We start from the raw sequence: 21,553 nt of genomic DNA on the forward strand, positions 1-21,553 counted from the left end.
TGGCCAGCAAAGGAAATACTATTTTGCTGTGTTTTATCCACTGATCATAACCCCTTTCCTTCCTCCTATAGATAATTCCTCCTAAAACATACTTGAATTCAATGTATTTTTGAACCTTATTGTTAGTCCTAATAATTTTACTTAGTATTATGTTTATGAGATCTGTTCAGGGTGGTTTTCTCAATGCTAGCAGTATTCCATTTTATGCTTATGTCATAATTATGTATCTCTTTGGGTTGTTTTTATATTTTGAGTGATATGAGAGAGGTGGCTGTGAAAATTCTCATACCTGTCTCGATGCACAAGGGTAACAGTGGAATGGTGAATTCTTTCCCACAGTGGTTGTGCTGGTGTATGTATCCTTAAAACAGGAGTGTATAAGAAACGAAAAGTCTATAGATGCAGTAACTTTTGCACTATGTAGATAAGTCTTTGGATTATTTGAAGGTATCTTTAGAGATTGGGAGTTGTATTTAACATGTCTGGCTACATATTTATTATATAAGTATATAAAAACACCGTTGCTGTGAGCTTGATAATGGAGAAGGATGGCACATGTGCTCTGGGTGGACTGAGGGCAGTGGAATTCTAACACACTCCTAGGGCCTTGTTAACTTACCGAGTCTCTGGGAAGAGGGATGAGACCCTGGGCTTGCTTTACTTTCTAAATCGTCACCTCCATGTTCTGAATTTGATCTTTCCCATTCCTGCCTGGCCTTCTTTACTCTCAAGTTAATAACTTCCCAAAGGAAAGTCAGTGTTGCCATTGAGGATATTTGTAGTTAGTCCCCATGACGGTCATCCCTGGCATCCTTTAATTATTCTTCCCATACATCTTCCAATCCACAAGACTGTAAACCGGGCTCCCGAGTGTGAAAGTGCTGCTTCTTTGTGGAATATGGGTTGCTTATTAAGTGGCTTTCAGTTTTGTCCTGACTACAAAGAGCCCGACGTTCAAGTTTCTGTTTGGAGAATGCAATATGCAGATCCGTTTACAGTGTGTGTGTTCCATTCACTCTCCGACAGTCCTGTTCTAGCCACTGTTTTCAGTGCCACTAGAGTGCTGGAGCCACAGTCCGCCAGCTTTCCTTGGTATGGTTCTCCAGCCTTGCTACTCTGGAAGGAATCACTTTTATATACCTGTTGACTTTGGCTGCTGGTTAGGACAACATACTGAAAGGAATTAGGATGGTCTTCTCACAGTGTCCCAGCAGTGGTCTTGTCTGACACTCATCTTTAATTAGGCCTTCACTGGGAAAGAGAACAGAATCAGGCATGCATTCCCCAGCACGGTTTCTGCATGCTCATTGGTAGATTCAGGCTGCCAGAGGTTTTAGGGAACAGGAGAACAGGTATCCCCTATCTCCAACAGCAGCACCCTACCTACACGCCTCTCAGACAGCACCAACCCACACTCCCCCTGCGCATGACAAATGCAGCCTGGACCAACATAAAGGAAAAGCAGATTCCTGGAAGATGCGCAGGTGAGCTCAGAACTTACAGGATAACTATGGGACCAGACCTCAGGCAGGTTGTTTCGAGAGAGCAGGAATCAGTACAACAGGTGTTCCCTGGGGCCAGGGTTTCAGGAACTGCTCAGAACTGGAATACCCAGCAGGTGGTTGCTTGATCAAGCTGGAGTCACATGGCTGCCTCTTGTCTGAAGAGGCCAGGAAACTGGAGTCAGAGCCCCACTTGACTATGTCCAAAGTAGAACATAATGCCTGGAAAGAAATCTGTGGTGTGCTTAGGAGCAAGGCATGGTTCACAGGCAACCAAACACCGACAGATGTCAACCTCTGGTTAATTGTGAGTTCCTGGAGTGTTTGAGGCAACGGCAGTTTAACATTAAAATCTGACCATCCATCTCTCATAAAGTCGTGTCTAAATGTTTCTGGGTTTTGTTAGCAATTTATCTGAAGCTTTTTGGTGTATTTCTCTTATTATTCCTTTTGCTTTTTAGCCATGTCAGTTCACCTTGTTTCCTCACAAGAGATTGGATGGATGACATTCTTTAAATGTTACATATTTTATATACCAAATGCAATAGGAATAATGTCTGAAGGACAGTGGGATAAAGGATCTAGCAAGTATAATGATATTTCTGGGGTTAACTAATTTCATCATTCTTATTTTGGTTGTCTATCAGAGCAACATAGAACTCAAAATAAGCTATAATTTGGTAAGTTTGAAATGTGTCCCAAGAGAGTTTTAAAACTGTTCCATCAATTGTCTTTTGTACCTCATTTTTCTGTGTTTATATTAAATGTTATTTTCTAAAGATTTGTTTGTCTGTTTGAATGGCAGAGTTACAGAGAGGGAGAGACAGAGAGAGAGAGATTTTCTGTCTGCTGGTTCATCCACTCCCCCCAAATGTCAGGATCCTGGAACTCCGTTTGAATCTCCTATGTGGGTAGCAGGGGCCCAAATGCTCATGCCGTCTTCTGCTGCTTTCACAGGCACATTAGCAGGGAGCTGGATTAGGAGTGGAGCAGCCAGGACTCAAACTGGTGCTCATAGGTGAAGTCAGCAGTCACAGGCATTGGCTTAACCCACTACATCACAGTGCTGGGCCCTGTGCTTACGTTAGAATAGGGAAAAGTGGTGACAATGAGAATCTTCAAAACTATAACTCTTTAATTCAAGCAAATGCTGAGTAGTTTTTTTTTTTTAACTTTTATTTAATGAATATAAATTTCCAAAGTACGATTTATGGATTACAATGGCTTCCCCCCCATACCGTCCCTCCCACCCACAACCCTCCCCTTTCCCACTCCCTCTCCCCTTCCATTCACATCAAGATTCATTTTCTATTATCTTAATATACAGAAGATCAGCTTAGTATACCTTAAGTAAGGATTTCAACAGTTTGCTCCCACACAGAAACATAAAGTGAAAAATAATAGATGATTTTTTTTTAAATGATGATGAAATCAGATCAGACCTATTGTCATGTTTAATTCCAGTGAGAGTCAAGTTGGGAGTTGATAATTTCTTTCTTTCTTTTTTTTTTTTTTTTTTTTTTTACAGAGGATCAGTTTAGTATGCATTAAGTAAAGATTTCAACAGTTTGCACCCCCATAGAAACACAAAGTGAAATATATTGTTTGAGTACTCGTTATAGCATTAAATCTCAATGCACAGCACATTAAGGACAGAGATCCTACATGAGGAGAAAATGCACAGTGACTCCTGTTGTTGACTTTACCAATTGACACTCCTGTCTATGGCATCAGTAATCTCCCTATGCTCCAATCATGAGTTTCCAAGGCTATGGAAGCCCTCTGAGTTCTCCGATTCTTATCTTGTTTAGACAAGGTCATAGTCAAAGTGGAGGTTCTCTCCTCCCTTCAGAGAAAGCTACCTCCTTCTTTGAAGACCTGTTCTTTCCACTGGGATCTCACTCACAGAGATCTTTTGCCAGAGTGTCTTGGCTTTCCATGCCTGAAATACTCTCATGGGCTTTTCAGCCAGATCCGAATGCCTTTAGGGCTGATTCTGAGGCCAGAGTGCTATTTAGGACATCTGCCATTCTATGAGTCTGCTGAGAGTAGTTTTAACTCACAGTTTGCACAGTGATGAATGTGCAAACATTGTCCTTAGGTCTTCCAATTAAATCTCTCACGTCTTGATTAATAGAAGAAGTTGTGTGACGAATCCTCCCTTAAAGGGCTTCAAACTTTGTGTGATTTTGCAGAGTGGTACTCTAGGTACAGAGTCATTGATTGATGCAGCAGTCAGATACCAAGCGTCTTTTCTGTCATGCACTGAGTTGGAAAGTGTCATCGCCATTCTCATGTAGTGCAAAGTCAACCAGGAGGCGGTGCGCAGCTGTGTGTGCCGCTGACTGGGGATTCCTTAGTCAGAATTAGTGAGCTTGTTTATACTGAAAATGAGCTAAACCTACCATGACAGGCAGCCTGAACTTCTGATATTTTCTGTTATAGATAGTACATATAATTTCTGACATTTAGACCACTTCGTGCACTGACTCTCAACAAATATCTTATAGCTAAAACTGCAGAGTTTTCATTCCAGAGAATCAGTAAGGGACAAAACACTGGGAAGCTGTCTCCTGCCTGAGAGCACTGCTGAGCAGAAAATTTAATATTTGTATTATTTCTGGAGCCCTCACACACCTGCTTGGAGTTTTCCCTAATCGTTGACCACAAACTTCTTTTTTGGTAAGCCTCACTTAAAAAAAAAGCAGATGTATTTTATTTTTTATTTGAAAAGCAGAGTTAGAGAGATCTTTCATCTGCTGGTTTACTATCCAGGTGGTCACAATGGTTAGGGCTAGGCCGGGCCACGCCAAAGCTGGGAGACCGTAACTCCATCCGGGTCTCCCATGTGAGTGGCAAGGGTCCAAGTACTTGGGTCATCTTCCACTGCTTTCCTAGGCATATTAGCAAGGGAGCTGGATTGGAAGTTGAGCAGCCAGGACCCAAACCAGTGCTAACCCACTGCACCACAGCACCAGCCCCGATCACAATCTCTTCACACCCACACCTTGTTGTGAGTCTGTCTCTCATGGCCCCTTTCTCATCACATGGCATCTTTTTGCTTATGGGCTTACCTTGCATTTGGAACAAGATTTGCTCATTATTCATAGTGTGCAGCAGAGCTTCTGCACATAGCTTAATAACTGTTAAATCAAAATATGATTTGAGAGTTTTGTTTCATTGTCTTTCTATGTGTGCTTAACATCTTAACATCAGATAGGAATGAGCCTCATTCAGAGGGGGCTATGTACCAACTTCAGATGACCTGTTGTGGTTCACTCTAGGAACAGAGCAATGATTAGAAAATTCAAGTGATGTCTTCCTTTTGCTCCAGGTGTCACTACATTACTTTTCAGTACTTAGCGAGGAGTTTTATGGGATGACAGTTCAGTCGTTGGAATGATATAGTGTCCCAAACTATTTGCCACAAATACTGTGTGTGTATGGTAGACTTTCATCAGTTATCAGTTGCTCCTCATCAGGGAGTGGGATAGCTTTTAGTGAATGAGGCTAAGTCTCATCCAGCCTAGACTCTCCCCTGGGTCCTACCTGCTCCACTGTGGCCTGTTTTGCTGGGATACATTCTAGATTCCAACCCCTTGTTACAAGCCATTGAGTTGGCTTATTCTTAACCCATGCAGTTTTTCAAGAATAGACTTTAAGTAGTAAGAATTGGGTGATGTCGGTCAGAGATTTTCCTTTTCTTTAATATAGCTGGCAAAATATCAGCTCCCTGCTTTACTTGAAAAGAGTTGTATGAAGCAATGTTGTCTCCTGGTCTGGGTATTGCTTCTTAATTCTTGGGTGGCTGTGTCTCTCAGCTGGCATCACTGTTTTGCACTCTTAGTAATGGGACAGACATTTTTAAAGAAAGAAATTAATATGTTTGACAAAAAGAATTACTACCTTAAAATCTGAGCTGGGGGCCAGCATTGTTGTGCAGCAGGTTGGGTCACCAGCTATGACACTGGCATGCCACATGAGTGCCAATTATAGTCCTGGCTGCTACACCTCCAGTCTATCTCCCTGTGAATACGCCTTGTAAAGCAGGGGAGAATGGCCCAAGTGCTTGGGCACCTGCCACCTGTGAAAGATCTGGATGGAGTTCCAGGCTCCTGGCTTTGGCCTGGCCCAGCCCTGACTGTTGTGGCCATTTGGGGAGTGAAGTAGCAGGTGGAAGATTCTCTCTCTCTCTCTCTCTCTCTCTCTCTGCCTCTCCTTCTCTCTAACTTTGCCTTTCAAATAAATAAATAAATAAATAAATAAATCTTTAAACAAATAAAATAAAACTCAAGCTTAATGTGTGTTCCCTATTTTGGACAAATGTGGTTGCCATGGTACTTTCCATGTAACATCATTAAGCATCCCACCCTCACGGTAGGTTAGGCTGTCAATCATCTCAGGTCCAGAGGACCCATGGGGCTCACCCACTCACATCCCAGTAATAACCACAGCTTTATAGTTCACAGACCTTGGCCCTGTGTTATATATGTGGAACATTCTTTGCTGCCCGTGGAGAAGGCTGTTGCATTCCCAGTGGCTCCTTTGCCTACCAAATGCAGGATCTGCTGGGATAACCCTAGCGTGCTGGCAGCCACAACTGATTTTTCTTGGTCTCCTTCCATTTCATTGGCCCCAGTGCTTCAGCTGCTCATGGGAAGCTGCTCCTCATGGTGGATTTGGGTCGGAAATCGAAAGTAAGAGGCAGCTGCCAATGGCCCTGGAACATATCTGGATCCCAGAAGAGGATCTGTTCACACTAATGTCCTTTTGCTTTTTTGAAACAGCCTTTTCACATTAACCAAACCCACAACACAGTGCAACACAATGCAAAACAATCATGTTGAACTAAGGACACCCAACTTGAGACCCCACCCCTGTGGACTATAGGACCATGTCATACAGCAGATCTCCAGAACTTACCTTATTTAATGGAAAGTGCATGCCAATTGATCAGTAGCTCCCATTTCTCCCTTCCTCCATCCTCTGGAAATTACCATTCCACTGCAGTTCTATGAATCTGACTGTTGTTGATACCACTTCTATCTGAAATCCTTCAGTGTTTTTCTTCCCGTACCTGGCTAATTTCATTTAGTATAATGTCCTCAAGTTTGTCCAAATAGTATTGAATTGCACTATTTCCTTCTTTTTTTTTTTAAAGCACAGTAATATTCCACTCTATGCATCACATTTTCCTTACCCTTCCATCTGTCATGGGACAGTGAGGTTATTTCCACAACGTGGCCATTTTGAATTAGTGTTGCAGTCAGCACAGGGACGTTATTGTCACTTTGAGGTTCTGATTTTTTTTTAAGATTGCTGTTTTATTTATTAGAGAGGCAGCATTACAGAGAGAAAGGGACTGAGACATATTTTCCATCTGTTCACTCCCCAGGTGGCCACAATAGCTGTGGCTGGGCCAAGCTAAAGCCAGGGGACCAGAAGTTTCATCTGGATCTCCCACATGGGTGACAGGTATCCAAGCACATGGGCCATCCTCTTCTGCGGTCTCAGGCACATTAGCAGGGAGCTGGATGGGAAGTGGAGCAGCCAGGACTTAAACTCTTGCCTACGTGGTGTTAACAGGTGTTGGCTTAAGACGCTGTGCCACAGCACCATCCCTGAAATGTTGATTTCTGTCCTTCTGGGTAAATATCTAGAAGTGATATTTCTGGACCGTATGGTAGTTCTGTTTTAGATTTTTTTTTTCAGGAATCTGCATACTTTTGTCCACAATGGTTGCAGGATTTGTGTTCCCACCAACAGTGTGTAAGAGTTTCAATTTCTCCACATCTTCCTCAACATTTGTCTTTGTAATACCATTCTGACAAGTGTGAGGAGACACTTTCTTGTGATTTTGGTTTGCATTTCTCTGATGACTAGGAACATTAAGCAGTTTTTTTCATATTCCTATCATCCACATGTATGTCTTATTTGGAGAAGTTTGCTCAACTGTTAACCCATTTTTCAACTGATAATTAGCTTTTTGTTTTGTTTTGTTTTTGAGTTGTAGGAGTTCCTTATTTTTTGGAGATTAATTCCTTGTCAGATATATAGTTTTAAAATATTTTCTCCTATTTCTTAGATTGCTTGGTAACTCTACTATTTTCTTGGCTGTGCAGAAGATTTTCAGTCTAATGTCCCAATTGTTTGTTTTTGTTTCATTTGATTTTGGCATGCATGAAGCCATCGCTAAGACCAACGTCATGCAGTTTTCCCTCTGTGTCCTTTAGATCTTATCTTTAAGTGTTCAATTAATTTTGAGTTGGTTTTCAAGTATGAAGTAACTTTCCAATTTCAGCCTTCTGTAGATGGATATTGAGATTTTCCAACACCATTTGTTGAAGAGACTGCCTTTGCCCGATTGTGTATTCTTTGCACCCTTATTGAGATCAGTTGACTGTGTATATGCAGATTTATTTCTGGGCTCTGCATATGTGCCTCTAACATCTGCAAGGTAAAATTCGTTCTCATAACTTACTAGCTTGAAGCTTCAGAGTTTCTGTAAAAAAGAAGTACATCTGAGTTACCCTTGGTTTTTCTTTTGTTTTAACCTGGAGAAACAAATCTAGTTTTTATAGGAGGCAGCTGGTCATTTCTCTTACTCTTTCTCATTTAACTCTATCACCTGTGACAGATTTATTTATTTATGGCAGAAAACTAATTCTGGTGCATAGAAAACAAGCAAATCTTTTGTGAGCAGATATAAGCAGACTCTGGCTAGAGAAAGATCTTTGATGTGATTGCAAGTGTATGTGAATTCTGTAAGGAGGGAAGAAGTAGTTACGAAAGATGTGATATTTTAAGCCTGGGAATGTGGGTGTGCTGCCTTCTTGACTAGCTTACAATTAACAACAGTCTTGGAACTTTAACTTGTACATATAATGTGGGAGATGTGTTACAGAAATAGATACAACAAATGCTGGATTCTTACTCATTCTACTTCTGCTGCTACTTTGGAACATAAGAAAAGAGTTATTCCAATGTTAAGGAAATAGGAGCTAATGCATTACACATGTAGCCATATGAAAATATTGTTAATATTTTATAAAATAGTTTTTATTAATAAAAAAATTTTATCATTGTTTAGCATGTTGTGTAGCATGTTGAGTGCTAGTTTGTTGTCCTAGAGAGTTTTGACAAAATACCCTGCTTACATTTGTTTAATCACTCTTCTGAAAATCATTTTTCTTTGCCTTCTATACTTATTACTTTGGGCAATGACTCTTTCACAGTAGGGCCAGAACACAGTGGAAAACATTAAGGCACACATGAACACATTCTCTGTTGCCTCGCTCCCTGATTCTATTTCTGAGGAGTCTGAGACACTTGATACAGCAAGTGAGATGCAAAGAACGCTCTCCATGTGTCTAGCAATGAACTCCAAGCCCAGTCTGTCTGCAACAGCTCCAACTTGAAACTTCAGAATATACTGGCTCAAGCTTAGATCACTCCCAAGATTATTGAACTATGCTCAAGTTCTTTCTAGTAATTATTTGTGTTAGTTGCATTGTATCTTTGAGGCACTTATTTTTCTGTTAGAAAAAGCATGATAGGATATTGAGAAATATGATTAAATTCTTTACCATACTTAAGAAATAAGTCAGCAGTCTCACCAGACTGCATGATTTTTTTTTCTGTTTTCAGACAGCTGGGTTGAATCTTTTAATCTTTCTTCAAAAAAATTTTTAAGATTTATTTATTGGGACTAGCACTGTGGCATAGTAGGTTGGGCCTCTACCTGCGGGGCCAGCATCCCATGTGGGTGCCTATTTGTGTTATGATCTGCATCTGGTCCAGCTCTCTGCTAATGGCCTGGGAAAGCAGCAGAGGACGGTTCAACTGCCTGGGTCCCTGCACCCACATCGGGGACTCAGAGGAAGCTCCTGGCTCCTAGCTTAATATTGGCAGCCATTTGGGAAGTGAACCAGTGGATGGAGAACCTCTCTGTCTATCTTTCCCTCTCTGTCTCTCTCAAGATTGATTTATTTATTTGAGAGGCAGAGTGACAGAGAGAGAGAGAGAGAGAAACTGGTGTCCATATGGGATGCCATTGTCACAGGTGGTGGCTTTACCCACTGTGCCAGAGTGTCACACCTACTTAATTGTTTATTAAAATGTAGTTTTTTAAATAAGTCTCTTTATCGGCTGGCGCTGCGGCTCACTAGGCTAATCCTCTGCCTGCGGTGCCAGCACCCTGGGTTCTAGTCCCGGTCGGGGTGCTGGATTCTGTCCCGGTTGCTCCTCTTCCAGTCCAGCTCTCTGCTGTGGCCCGGGAAGGCAGTGGAGGATGGTCCCAGCCCTTGGGCCCTGCACCCGCATGGGACACCAGAAGGAAGCACCTGGCTCCTGGCTTCGGATCGGTGAAGTGCGCCGGCTGTAGTGGCCATTTGGGGGGTGAACCAACAGAAAGGAAGACCTTTCTCTCTGTTTTTCTCTCTCACTGTCTAACTCTGCCTGTCTAAAAAAAAAAAAAAAAAAAAAAAACTATTTTAACTAACCTGAAATTATCAAGTAAGACTGATGATTTCATTGGACAGCATTTGTGCCAAATGATGCTAAAATATCTAAAGTGTAATGGTTTCTAAGAGAAAATTTAGTTTGAGTCTATTTGTGAAAACTAATCCGCAAGCAGATATTTCAGTGTAAGAGAATGTATTAATGAGGCAGAATTCAAAGATGGATCTTCAAACATTTATATATATATTTTTTAAAGATTTATTTGTTTATCCAAGAGGCAGAGTTACAGCAGAGAGGGGAGAGATGTTCTTCCTGCTGCTGGTTCACTCCCCAAATGGCCACAATGGCTAGAGCTGAGCTGATCTGAAGCCAGGAGCTTCCTCCAGGTCTCCCATGTGGGTACAGGGGCCCAAGGACTTGGGCCATCCTCTACTGCTTTCCCAGACCATAGCAGAGAGCTGGATGGGAAGAGGAGCAGTCGGGACTCGAACCAGCACCCATATGGGATGGCAGCATTGTAGACAGAGGCTTAACCTACAAAGCCACAGTCGCTGGCCCCAACATTTATATTCTTATCTCTGAACTTTTTAGTACAGTGGGGGCAGGAAAATTTGTGTGTAAATGAAATTACCTGCAGTTCAGAATATACAAGCATGGTATAACAAATAACTAAAAAAACTATACAGGAAAAATATTTGAATAGGAGGAGGTAATGTGTCTATAAAATTTGATATTTCTGTAGGAACACAGCTTAATTAAATTTGTTAAAAATTTTGTTGGGCCCACCTGCAGTGCTGGCATCCCACATGGACACTGGTTTGAGTTGTGAATGTTCTACTTCCAATCTTGCTTCCTGCTAATGACCTAGGAAAGTAGTGGAAGATGACTCAAGTGCTTGGGCTCCTGCAACCATGTGGAGACCCAGATGAAGCTCCAGGCTCCTGGCTTTGGCCTGGTTCAGCCTTGGCTGTCGTGGCCATTTAGGGAATGAACCAGCAGATGGAAGATCTCTCTCTCTCTCTCTCTGCCTCTCTCTCTCTTTCTGTAACTCTGACTTTCAAAAAAAAAATCTTTAAAGGTAATTTTTGTTGATTGTTCAAAGGAAAATACATTCAAAGACTTTTCGGTTGACTATACTTCATAAAATAAATAAATAAAATAAATAAATAAAATTTAAAAAAAATTTAAGAAAATATCAGTAATTTAGTCTGTAATATTTTGATAAATTTACAAATTTGCTACTATAGATAAGAATTCTATAATAGTGTTATTAAGTCTGCTTTAATAGATAAGTTTATAAATTAGATATAAAGTAATTACAAATATATATAAATACAAAATTACTCAGATAGTTAGAATTAGTTGGAATAGGTTTATAGTCTGAAAATTCAGGGGCTTGCTAATATGAATTATATCTTAAATACATGGCAAGTTAACATACAGTTGTATTCATTGCTTATATCACAATGTTTTGTTTTTATTGAGGAATCTTTGCTTTCAGAAAGAGTAAACTACATGAAGCACATTCAATACTTTTAAGATACAACCCAAATCAGGACCGAATTGTGTGCGTTAATCCACTCTTTTTGAGTTGATCACAGTGCAGTTCAATATTTGGACTTCCAGCATTTCCTAAACAGACCGTGTTCATTGTGCCACTGGGAGGTTTATATAGTAAGTTGCCCGTGTCAGATGGCAGCCTAAACAGCATCCAAGCAGTTTGAGCAACACCAGTGTGCCTTTTGGAGAACGAATCCCTCTAAATTATATGGCTTCTCATGCTGTTTGCTCTGCTTCACACTTTTTTTTTCCTTTGGTCTGGTTTGAGGAATCTGTTCAGCTGCATGTTTGTTAGATCAGCTGGCCCTTGGCACTACAATGACTACAAAGTCATGCAAACAGATGGTGAAATTTAATTTTCAGTTAGGGTGGGATTCCATAGCAACATTCAAGGGAAATAGATGCCTGGTCACCTTTATTAGGCTGCTCTTGTTACAAACCAAACATACGCGTCAGTGTGAGCTGTGCAGGGGCACTGAAAATACCGGCTGCTGTCCTCTGAAATATTTGCTTTTTTACCTTGGAGAATATTTTTTTACTTTATTTAAAAAATTGTGTGTGTGTGTGTGTGTGTGTGTCTACACCAAGCAAGTCAGGTGGCGTTGGGCAGGGTTTAATAATCTTCATTTAGTACATACGTCACATTGAAAGATGTTTCGCCCGTGTTTGGTGAGCAGAAATGAACTGGTCAGAAACCAGGTCTCAGGGCTTAGTTTGATGTGCTCAGCAGGCGTGGGGGTTGGAAGCGCTATTCCTGCGGCCAAGGCTGTTGCAGGAAGAGCCGGGCCTTAATATAGCGCAGTGGGAGCAGGCAGACATCCCAAACCTGGCTTGGATCAAGATAAAAATAACAATCCTGTTAACCCCCTCTGTCTGGAAGAGAGTCAGCCTCAGAGCTCAGAGAACTGTGTACAGGCTGTGTTTCCCTCATCTGAAAATCTGAAACCTGAAGTGTGCCAAGATCTAGAACTTTTTGAGTGGCATCAGGACATCGCAACTAGAGAATTCCACACCATGAAGTTTCATTTTTTGTACAAAGTTATTGAAAATATTGTGTGAAATTATCTTCACGCTATGCATATGAGGTGAATATAAAACATAAATGAATTTCGTGCTTAGACTTGGATCCCATGCCCAAGATGCCTCATTATGTATGTACAAATATTCCAAAATGTAAAATGATTCTCATTCTAGTCTCAAGCATTTCAGGTGAGGGTTTCTTCACCTGTACAGCCATGGTTAAAAGGCATGATATTGATACTGTGCACACAAAAAAATGAAACTGTGCAATATGTTAGTGCTTATGTCATTTTTATTTTATCTTATTTTTAAAAAGATTTATTTATTCATTTGAAAGGCAAAGTTACAGAGAGGTAGAGACAGAGAGAGTTACATTTTTGTTAGTTTTCTTAACCTTTTGTTAGGTTTCTTAACCTCTACAAATTTTGGTTTCTTCATCTATACGATGGACGTTACACCTTCTACCACATAAAACTCTTATTCTGGGTTGAAGAAAATAAACATGCAAAGGACTCAGCATGGTGCCTGGCGTAGGATAAGTTTTCCCATAAAAAGTCAACCAAAAGAGAACTCACCACAATCTCACCTACTCGTGCAAACCGCTAACTACTAAACATTGAACATGGCAGTCTGTTCTAAGTGAAAATTTGGGGAAGAGTTAAAAAAGTGTTCATTTAAGCACAAGGTATCATATAAATACTCATTTATCCAAAATGGTTGGCATGTGGGGAAATCCAGGTAAAACAAACCCTTTCATCCCTAGCATATACCATATTAACCATAAAGTAAGTAATTATCAATGCCAAGCAAGTATATAAAAATGATCCAGTGGGGTTGGTGCTGTGTGCAGCGGGTTAAAGCCCCAGCCTGCAGCGCCAGCGTCCCATATGGGTGCTGGTTTGAGTCCTGGCTGGAGTCCCAGCTGCTCTGTTTCCGATCTTGCTCTCTGCTATGGCTTGGGAAAGCAGAGGAAGATGGCCCAAGCACTTGCGTGGTAGACCTGGAAGATGCTCCTGGCTTCTGGCTTCGGATCGGCTCCGCTCCGGCTTTTGTGACCATTTGAGGAGTGGACCATTGGATGAAAGACCTCTCTCTTTCTCTCTCTGCCTCTCTGTAACTCTGCCTTTCAAATAAATAAATAAATAAATAAATCTTAAAAAAAAGTTTCTGGGCCGGCGCCGTGGCTCAATGGGCTTAATCCTCTGCCTGCGGCGCCAGCACCCCAGGTGCTAGTCCTGGTCGGGGCGCCAGATTCTGTCCTGGTTGCTCCTCTTCCAGTCCAGCTCTCTGCTGTGGCCAGGGAGTGCAGTGGAGGATGGCCCAGGTGCTTGGGCCCTGCACCCGCATGGGAGACCAGGAGAAGCACCTGGCTCCTGACTTCAGATCAGTGTGGTGCGCCGGCCGCAGCGGTCATTGGAGGGTGAACCAATGGTAAAGGAAGGCCTTTCTCTCTGTCTTTCTCTCTCACTGTCCACTCTGCCTGTCAAAAAAAAGTTTCTGAGTGACTTGGGTATACATTTATATTCTCAAACCCCACTTTCTACACAGAAGGCAGCTTCTCTTCTTTAGGATACAAATTAAGTAGGTTTGATCCATCATATACATCAATGTCTTACATTTTTGGCAGGAATGTCATCTATAAATGGTCTTGATTGAGGAAGTTGGGAGCAAGGGGTGGAGTTCTCCTATTCTCCAGGACTTTTGCATGAATCCTTTAGAGTTGTGGAGACACCCCAATAATTAAATATTGGTGTGTAGGTGTGTAGGGTTTCCTTTTGTGGATGGGGGAGTGGAGAAGAGGGTTAGGTAGGAGTCAATTTTTTTTTTTTTTGACAGGCAGAGTGGACAGTGAGAGAGAGAGACAGAGAGAAAGGTCTTCCTTTGCCGTTGGTTCACCCTCCAATGGCCGCCACAGCCGGCGCATCGCGCTGATCCGAAGGCAGGAGCCAGGTGCTTCTCCTGGTCTCCCATGGGGTGCAGGGCCCAAGCACCTGGGCCATCCTCCACTGCACTCCCTGGCCACAGCAGAGAGCTGGCCTGGAAGGGGGGCAACCGGGACAGAATCTGGCGCCCCGACTGGGACTAGAACCCAGTGTGCCGGCGCCGCAAGGCGGAGGATTAGCCTAGTGAGCCATGGCGCCGGCCAGGAGTCAAATTTTTAAGGGTAGAAATCCAAAATAGGATAGGGGAAGGGAACACAAAATAAAAGGTGGTTTAGGAACCCCACTTCAAGAAGAGAGCCCCCAAACTTAATGTTTCAGGTCCTTTTGCCTGGTGCAGAACCTTCTGCCACAGATGCTTTGGTTATTTTTCTCTCACTGCAAAAAGAAGGTTGTAAACAATAAAACCCCAGCAGAACATGGAGAGAGACCGACACATCATATCTGCACAAACCAGGCCACCTGGCAGTCCCCAACTCAGGGACTCAGTGAAGTCCTGTGAAGCCCAGACAAATACAGTAACTAAAGGAGGGGCAGCATTTGGGGGAGACAGGAAGCCAGGGCCAGACACACATCACCCAGTGAGTTCTATTGCATCTGTCCTGTTTCAACAGTGAGGTCAGTTTGCAGTGGTCTCTCGATATATAAACAAAACCCCCTTCTTCTCATTTGGTTACTGCTATACTCTGTCCCAAGGCAGGACACTGGCTCCAGACACCACGAGGCCCTCGCTTGTGGGTCTCCCTGGGAAAGGTTAAGAATTCTAGTCCTTGCTTCATGTTTCTATCCCTGGACAGCACAGGGTGGCTACAGGGGTATTGGTCTTCATACTCGTCCTTGCCAACTCACATTTTTCACACACATGTGTGCATGCACACGCACACCCTTTTGTGTGTACTGGGCCTGGCCTTATCTGGATGGAATTGTTATGTGAACCCAAAGACCCGTGTCCTGAGATCAGACAAACCTGACCATGTCTTCCTTTCTGGGCCTTTCACCTGTCTCAGCCTCTCTTAACTTCTCTGCACCACTTTCTCCTGCTTACACTAACTTGCCATCTTCCAGGAGGTTGGATATCAAGGTCATGGGCAACCCTTTTGATACCTCATCTCCCATGAAAGTTTTTCAAGGCTTGGTGGTGGTGGTGGTGGTTTCAAGAGGACACGGCAGCATAAAAGCCAGCTGTACCTAGCAAAGTGAGGTAGCTCAGTAGGCTGTGCACTCCACAGAATTGCTCTCCATGGTGATAAAAACAACAAAAAGTCTTCCTGCTGTGCAGACCTGGAGCGGTTGCAGACTTACCCTTAGATTGTTTGTGCACTTGAGAACACAGTGCAGGAATGAGGGCCTTTGATTAAAATATACAAAAACACAAAACCAGAATATTAAGGAAAAAAATAAGTTCAAATGCACAGGATACATCAGTCACATACAGTTAATGCCGTTGGCAGGCTAGGGAAAGTGAGACCCAAGGTCCAGTTATCCAGGGGAGCAAATAAATAGAATCACATTGGCCCAGAGAGGGGTGGGAATGAGCTTAACAACAGTGGTCTGTGGCTGTTCCCTTAACCACCCTTTTGGCTGGTTATTCCAACCCATTGCCTGGGCTAGTTCCCAGTCTCCTATCCCAGAGCTGGGTAATGAGGAAACAAGATGTGGAAAACCTTGCCTTACCCGAGAGATTCCCTCCCACAGAACGCAGCGGCTTGTTTCTTGGTAATCTGGTCCCACAAACAATCTTTTAAACCCTGGTGAGGGAAGTATTATTCCATATCCTTCCTTGAAAAGAGAACAACTTCCCCATCCAGGCTGCATTTTAAAGCTGGAGATTATGAACGCAGGGCCTCAGATAAAGCATGCAGGTTATAGGGTGATGTCCCCCTCCAAAGTCCTCACTTGCATGTGGATAGAGTGTGGTTGGAATTCCTTTGTCTCACTCCTTACTCCCAGCAAGAGGGGAGAAGGGGTGATGCTGTGAACCCCACCGTGAGATACATAGCAATGCCAGTTCCCCCCAAACCACCCCATCCTCCCTTTCTCCACTCTGTGGTTGATGCCTGCCCCTTTAAATTTCCTGATAGCAGAAGAACAGTCTCCACCCCCTGTGGCACAACTCTGGGCTTCAGAGAGCAGGGCAGAGCTGTGGATCTCTTCTCCTCCTCCCGGAAGTAGCTGGCTTCCCCTGGGAGCTGGGGGCCTGCTGGGCCTTCAGGGTGGCCCGAGGCTACCGTGTGGCTGATGACTCTGGCCAAAGCGGCACTTCTTGGGCTGGGGTGGCAGCTTGCCCTCCTTGGCATGATGGTTCAGACCTCCACATTTGTAGCACCTGTCTCCTTTACATCTGTATTTCTGCCTGTTCTTCCCCCTTTGGCCACCTCTCGCACCCAATACAGAACACCCCACCAGGCCTTGATGAACTCCTGCAAGGTGAATTCCACTGCTTCACCCTCCTTCTCGCTCCAGAAGTCTCTGTGTGCAACTTACCCTGGTGCATATAGATGTCCATCGAGGGGTCAGTGTAGCAGTCACGGACAGGAAGCCGCGAAGCCCATGTGCAGTGTGGACTACTTACAGATGGTGGCCCAGTGCGGCAGCTGTGGCTTGTTCACCACCGCCTTGGTGCAGCCACCTGCAAACTGCCCGTTGGACCCGGAGGCCATGGCCGGTGGCAGAGCCCGCAGCCCGGCGCCCCTAGTGGGGTGGCTGTTGGCCCCACAGAAGTCCAGAGGCCAAAGGGGGGTTCAGGGAAGAGGCAGCTACAGCTGCTCCTCCAAGCTTATCTTTTCTTTCCATTTTCTATGCACTTTTCGATAATCCTGTCTTCCCCTATGTCTCTCCACGCCCAGTATTGAGCTGTTAATTCATCCCATTGGCAGCATCAGCTGACTTATGTTTAGGCCTTTGCTGTGGTTTGGATATGGGGGTAATTCCCACCCCCACCCCACAAAGGGTTCATGTGCTAAAGGTGTGGTCCCCCGGGTGGTTCTTTTGGGAAGTGATGGAGACTTTGAAAAGCAGGGCCTATTGGGAGATCCCTGGATCATTGGTAGCCTGCCCTTGGAAGGGATATGGGATCCCCATCAGTGTCACCCTGTTCCTGCTTTGAGGTGTCATCGCTTGCCTTGACACACACACACACACACACACACACACACACACAATCTCCATCTGCCATTCACTACGATATTCTCACCAGAAATGAGGCAATGCGGGAAAGGGTGCCCTTAAACCTCCAAAACAGTGAGCTAAACCAGCCTCTCTTTGCTTGTTAAGTAGCCCACATCAGCCTTGCAGAGGCTTTAGGGGGTTATGTGTACAGGGATCTTTGTCTGTTTCCTTCTCATCTCTTCCTTTCCTGTTAACTGACAAGTTTTGTGGCCCTCCACCCACGCCGATATCATTTGAATCCAATCCTGTTTGCACAGCTCTCACTACCCGGAAATAACACCGCTGAGATGATTTTCACAACCCAGGAAACTTCCATACATTAGGGACAGATTAATTATACAGAGTACACTTATAAACATAATATTTTTTTTCTGGCTGAAAGCAGTTGGGAACATGGATGAATTTCAAACACATGTTGTGTGAAAGAAGCCAGATACTAAAGAGTACATGCTGTAGGATTGCATTTTGTGAAAAATCAGGAACAGACCGAACTAATCTATGGGAATAAAATTCAGAACCCTGGTTGCTGCTGGAGGATGGGAGGGGACTATCTTTAAATGCGACAAGAGTGAATTCGGCAGGGTGGGGCATGTATTTTTTTTAATCATTGATTGTTGCATGGACACTGACATTTGTTGCAGTTCACCAAACTAAACTCCAAAGATCTGTGCATATTTCTGTATGGAATTACACCGGGTTTTTAAGAAATGAGTCACCGTCATCACACAAACTTTTTGTCATTGAGGGCCTTTGGGAATGTGACACCAGTACTGACCTTCCCAAGTTTCTCCTGCTATGTCTTCATTTACCCTGTGTTGCAGCGAAATGAAATTCTCGCTCTCTCCTGCCCACTTGCTCCATGTCTTTCCAGTTCTTTCCCTTTGCTTTCACTTTTCCTTAGGCAGGGAGGGCTTCTGTGGCTCGTCACCAATCACTGTGTTAGAATGATCTTCAAGTTCCCTATCAGAAGCTGCCCCCTTTTCTGAACACCTGTCCCTGTAGCATTTTGCATTTCTCTTATGGCACTCTCAGGTTTTCCCTCGTTTTACTGCAATTGTTTATGTTGCTATGCATGTGCCAGGGACTGTTTAGTAATATACTATTACCATGTCAGGTGCTAAGTTCCATTAAGGGCAGATTTTACTTCTGCTGCATTTCTTTTTTAAAGAGATTTTTATTTATTTATTTGAGAGATGGGGTTACAGACAGAGAGAGGGAGAGACAGAGAGAAAGGTCTTTCATCTGCTGGTTCACTCTCCAAATGGCTGCAACAGCCAGAGCTGGGCCGATCCGAAGCCAAGAGCCATGAGCTTCTTCTAGGTCTCCCATGCGGGTGCAGGGGCCCAAGCTCTTGGGCCATCTTCCACTGCTTTCCCAGGCCATAGCAGAGAGTTGGATTGGAAGAGGAGCGACCAGGACACTATGTGGTGCCCATGTGGGATGCTGGTGCAGCAAGTGGAGCTTAGCCAACTACACCACAGCACTGGCCCTCATCTGCTATATTTCTATCAGATGTGTGTAGATAAGGCTTTATTAAATGGATAGATGTGTGCGTGGATGGCTGGATGGGTGGGTGAACTGGAAAGCTTAAAGTATGTGCAAAAGTGGACTACGGGGGAGGATATCTCACATTTTTCACAATTTCTAGAATGGCCTACATCCTACTGTAGGGCTGGGGTAAAAGGTATAATGAAAAATTATGTTCAAAAAAGTGGGCAGGGGCTGGCGCTGTGGTGTGCAGGAGTTAAGTCTAAAACAATGGCCTCTGGCCATTTCCATTTAAGAGAAAAGATACTCTTCAATCCTATCATGTTGTGAAATGACTTGGGAACAATGAAAATCTAAGAAGAGCTTTTATTTTATTTATTTATTTTTATAAATATTTATTGATTTTTCAAGGCAGAGTTACAGAGAGAGAGAAAGGGAAAGACGTAGGAAAAGGTCTTCCATCCACTGGTTCAGTTCCCAGATGGTTGAAACAGCCGGAGCTGGGCCAATCCGAAGCCAGGAGCCAGGAGTTTCCTCTGGGTCTCTCACGTGGGTATAGGGCCCAAGGACTTGTGCCATCCTCCACTGCTCTCCCAGGCTATAGTGGAAACCTAGATCAGAAATGGAGAAGCCAGGACTCAAACCAGAGAGAGAGAGAGAGAGAGAGAGAGAGAGAGAGAGAGAAAGATATCTTCCATCTTCCAGGTTGCTCATCAAATAGCTCAAGGGCCAGTATTGGGGCAGGCTAAAGCCAACAGCCGGAGGCTTCTTCCAGGTCTCCCAGGTGGGCATCGGGGTCCAGGTACTTTTCACTATTTTTTCTGACCATTGGCAGGGAGCCGGGCAAGAAATGGAGCAGTCAGGACTTAAACTTGCACCCATGTGGGATGTCAGCATCACAGCCAGTGGCTTAACCAGCTGAGCCACAACACCAGCCCTTAAGAAGAGCTTTTAAAAGAAGGCCATGAGACTGGCTCTGTAGCATAGCAGGTGGAACCGCCACCTGCAGTACCGGCATCCCATGTGGGCGTCGGTTCGAGTCCCGCCTTCTCCACTTCCAATCCAGCTCTCTGCTGTGGCCTGTGAAAGCAGTAGAAGATGGCCCAAGTCCTTGGGCCCCTGCACCCATGTGGGAGACCTGGAGGAAGCTCCTGGCTCTTGGCTTCGGCTTGGCACAGCTCTGGCCATCGTGGCCAATTGGGGAGCGAACCTGTGGATGGAAGACCTCTCTCTGCCTCTCCTTCTCTCTCTGTGTAACTCTGACTTTCAAATAAATAAATAAATCTTTAAAAAAAAAAAAAAAGAAGGTGATGAACTCAAACCCAGAAAAGCACATGAGCTCACTTTTTGCTTACACCGTTGTTGATAGAGTAAAGCTCACAGCTGAGACTTCCTCTCTTTTCAGGCTGTCATGTCTTAGTGCAGGCCACTATAACAGAATACATAGACTGGGTGGCTTAAACAATGCATGTTTTCTTTTTCACTGGTCTGGGGGCTGGAGGTCAAGATGACGGTGCTGTCAGATCCGGTGTCTAGTGTTGAGAACCCCTCCTGGTTTGCAGGCGGCTGTCTTCTCACCACATTGTCACGTGACAGCGACAGCAGACACAGAGAAAGGAAGCCAGCTCTCTTGGGTCTCTTACATAGGCACTAGTCCCATCATAAGAGTCCACCTCACAACCTAATACCTCCCAAAGGTCCCCATCTGCTAACATGATCGCAGAGTAGGGTGATCAACACGTGCATTGGAGAATGGACACAAGAGTCCATTTCATAGCACATCCCTTCCTGACTGGAGTGCTGACTTAGCAAAATGGCCACGCCTGAGATGCTGCAGAGTGTGCACCTTCTGTCCAGGCTGGGTGCAGATTCCTGCTCAGCTCGGGAACATTCAGCTCCATGGACCCATCTTCCACAGGGCTGTGCATCTGGTTTATAAATCAATCTAAGTGAACACTCTGGCTCCTCTTGGGTCTATGTAGCCCTTTTTGGCAGACTCAAACCACTGTTTTGTTCTGTCATTGTTGTTTTTTCAATGTCTTTTCAGAGCTCATGGTTAAACCAATGTTTATTCCACAGCCATTTAGCATTTTGCTGTTGGCCGTTTGTGGAAGGGGTGTAGGCATCATGCTTCTCTTCGCACTTGGGCTTCCACCTGCTCACTTTAGCAATCACACAGGCATTTTTCATCACTTTCTATTTGTATGGTACTCCTGGGCATGTGAGTGTGTACTCACTATTTTAAAGATTTTTCTCAGTAATTATACAGACAAGAAGTATGAGTTCCTCAGTTTTGCTGCTTTCAGACTGTTCTCCAGAGATAACAACTGTCTTCAGGTTGTGTCTGTTCCTCAAGATCTTGTAAGCTCTGCATTGTTTTTTGGACACTTAGAGGGGCACTGCTCTTTTACTCTC

The 21,553-nt window shown here is 43.9% G+C and overlaps 1 protein-coding gene across 15 annotated transcripts in view; it reads left to right on the forward strand.

The window, feature by feature from the left end:
* Window positions 1–21,553, forward strand: part of NRCAM (neuronal cell adhesion molecule) — a 329,372-nt gene that overhangs the window by 89,559 nt on the left and 218,260 nt on the right. The window contains exon 2 of one of the 15 annotated variants that reach the window (XM_070071137.1): window positions 6,898–6,977. The exons of the other annotated variants lie outside the window; for them this stretch is intronic. The gene's annotated coding sequence lies outside the window, so the exon portion shown is untranslated. The remainder of the gene's footprint in view (window positions 1–6,897; window positions 6,978–21,553) is intronic. 15 annotated transcript variants of the gene reach the window in all.

This window comes from Oryctolagus cuniculus, chromosome 3 (assembly GCF_964237555.1).
Source record: "Oryctolagus cuniculus chromosome 3, mOryCun1.1, whole genome shotgun sequence".
Lineage (NCBI taxonomy): Eukaryota > Metazoa > Chordata > Mammalia > Lagomorpha > Leporidae > Oryctolagus > Oryctolagus cuniculus.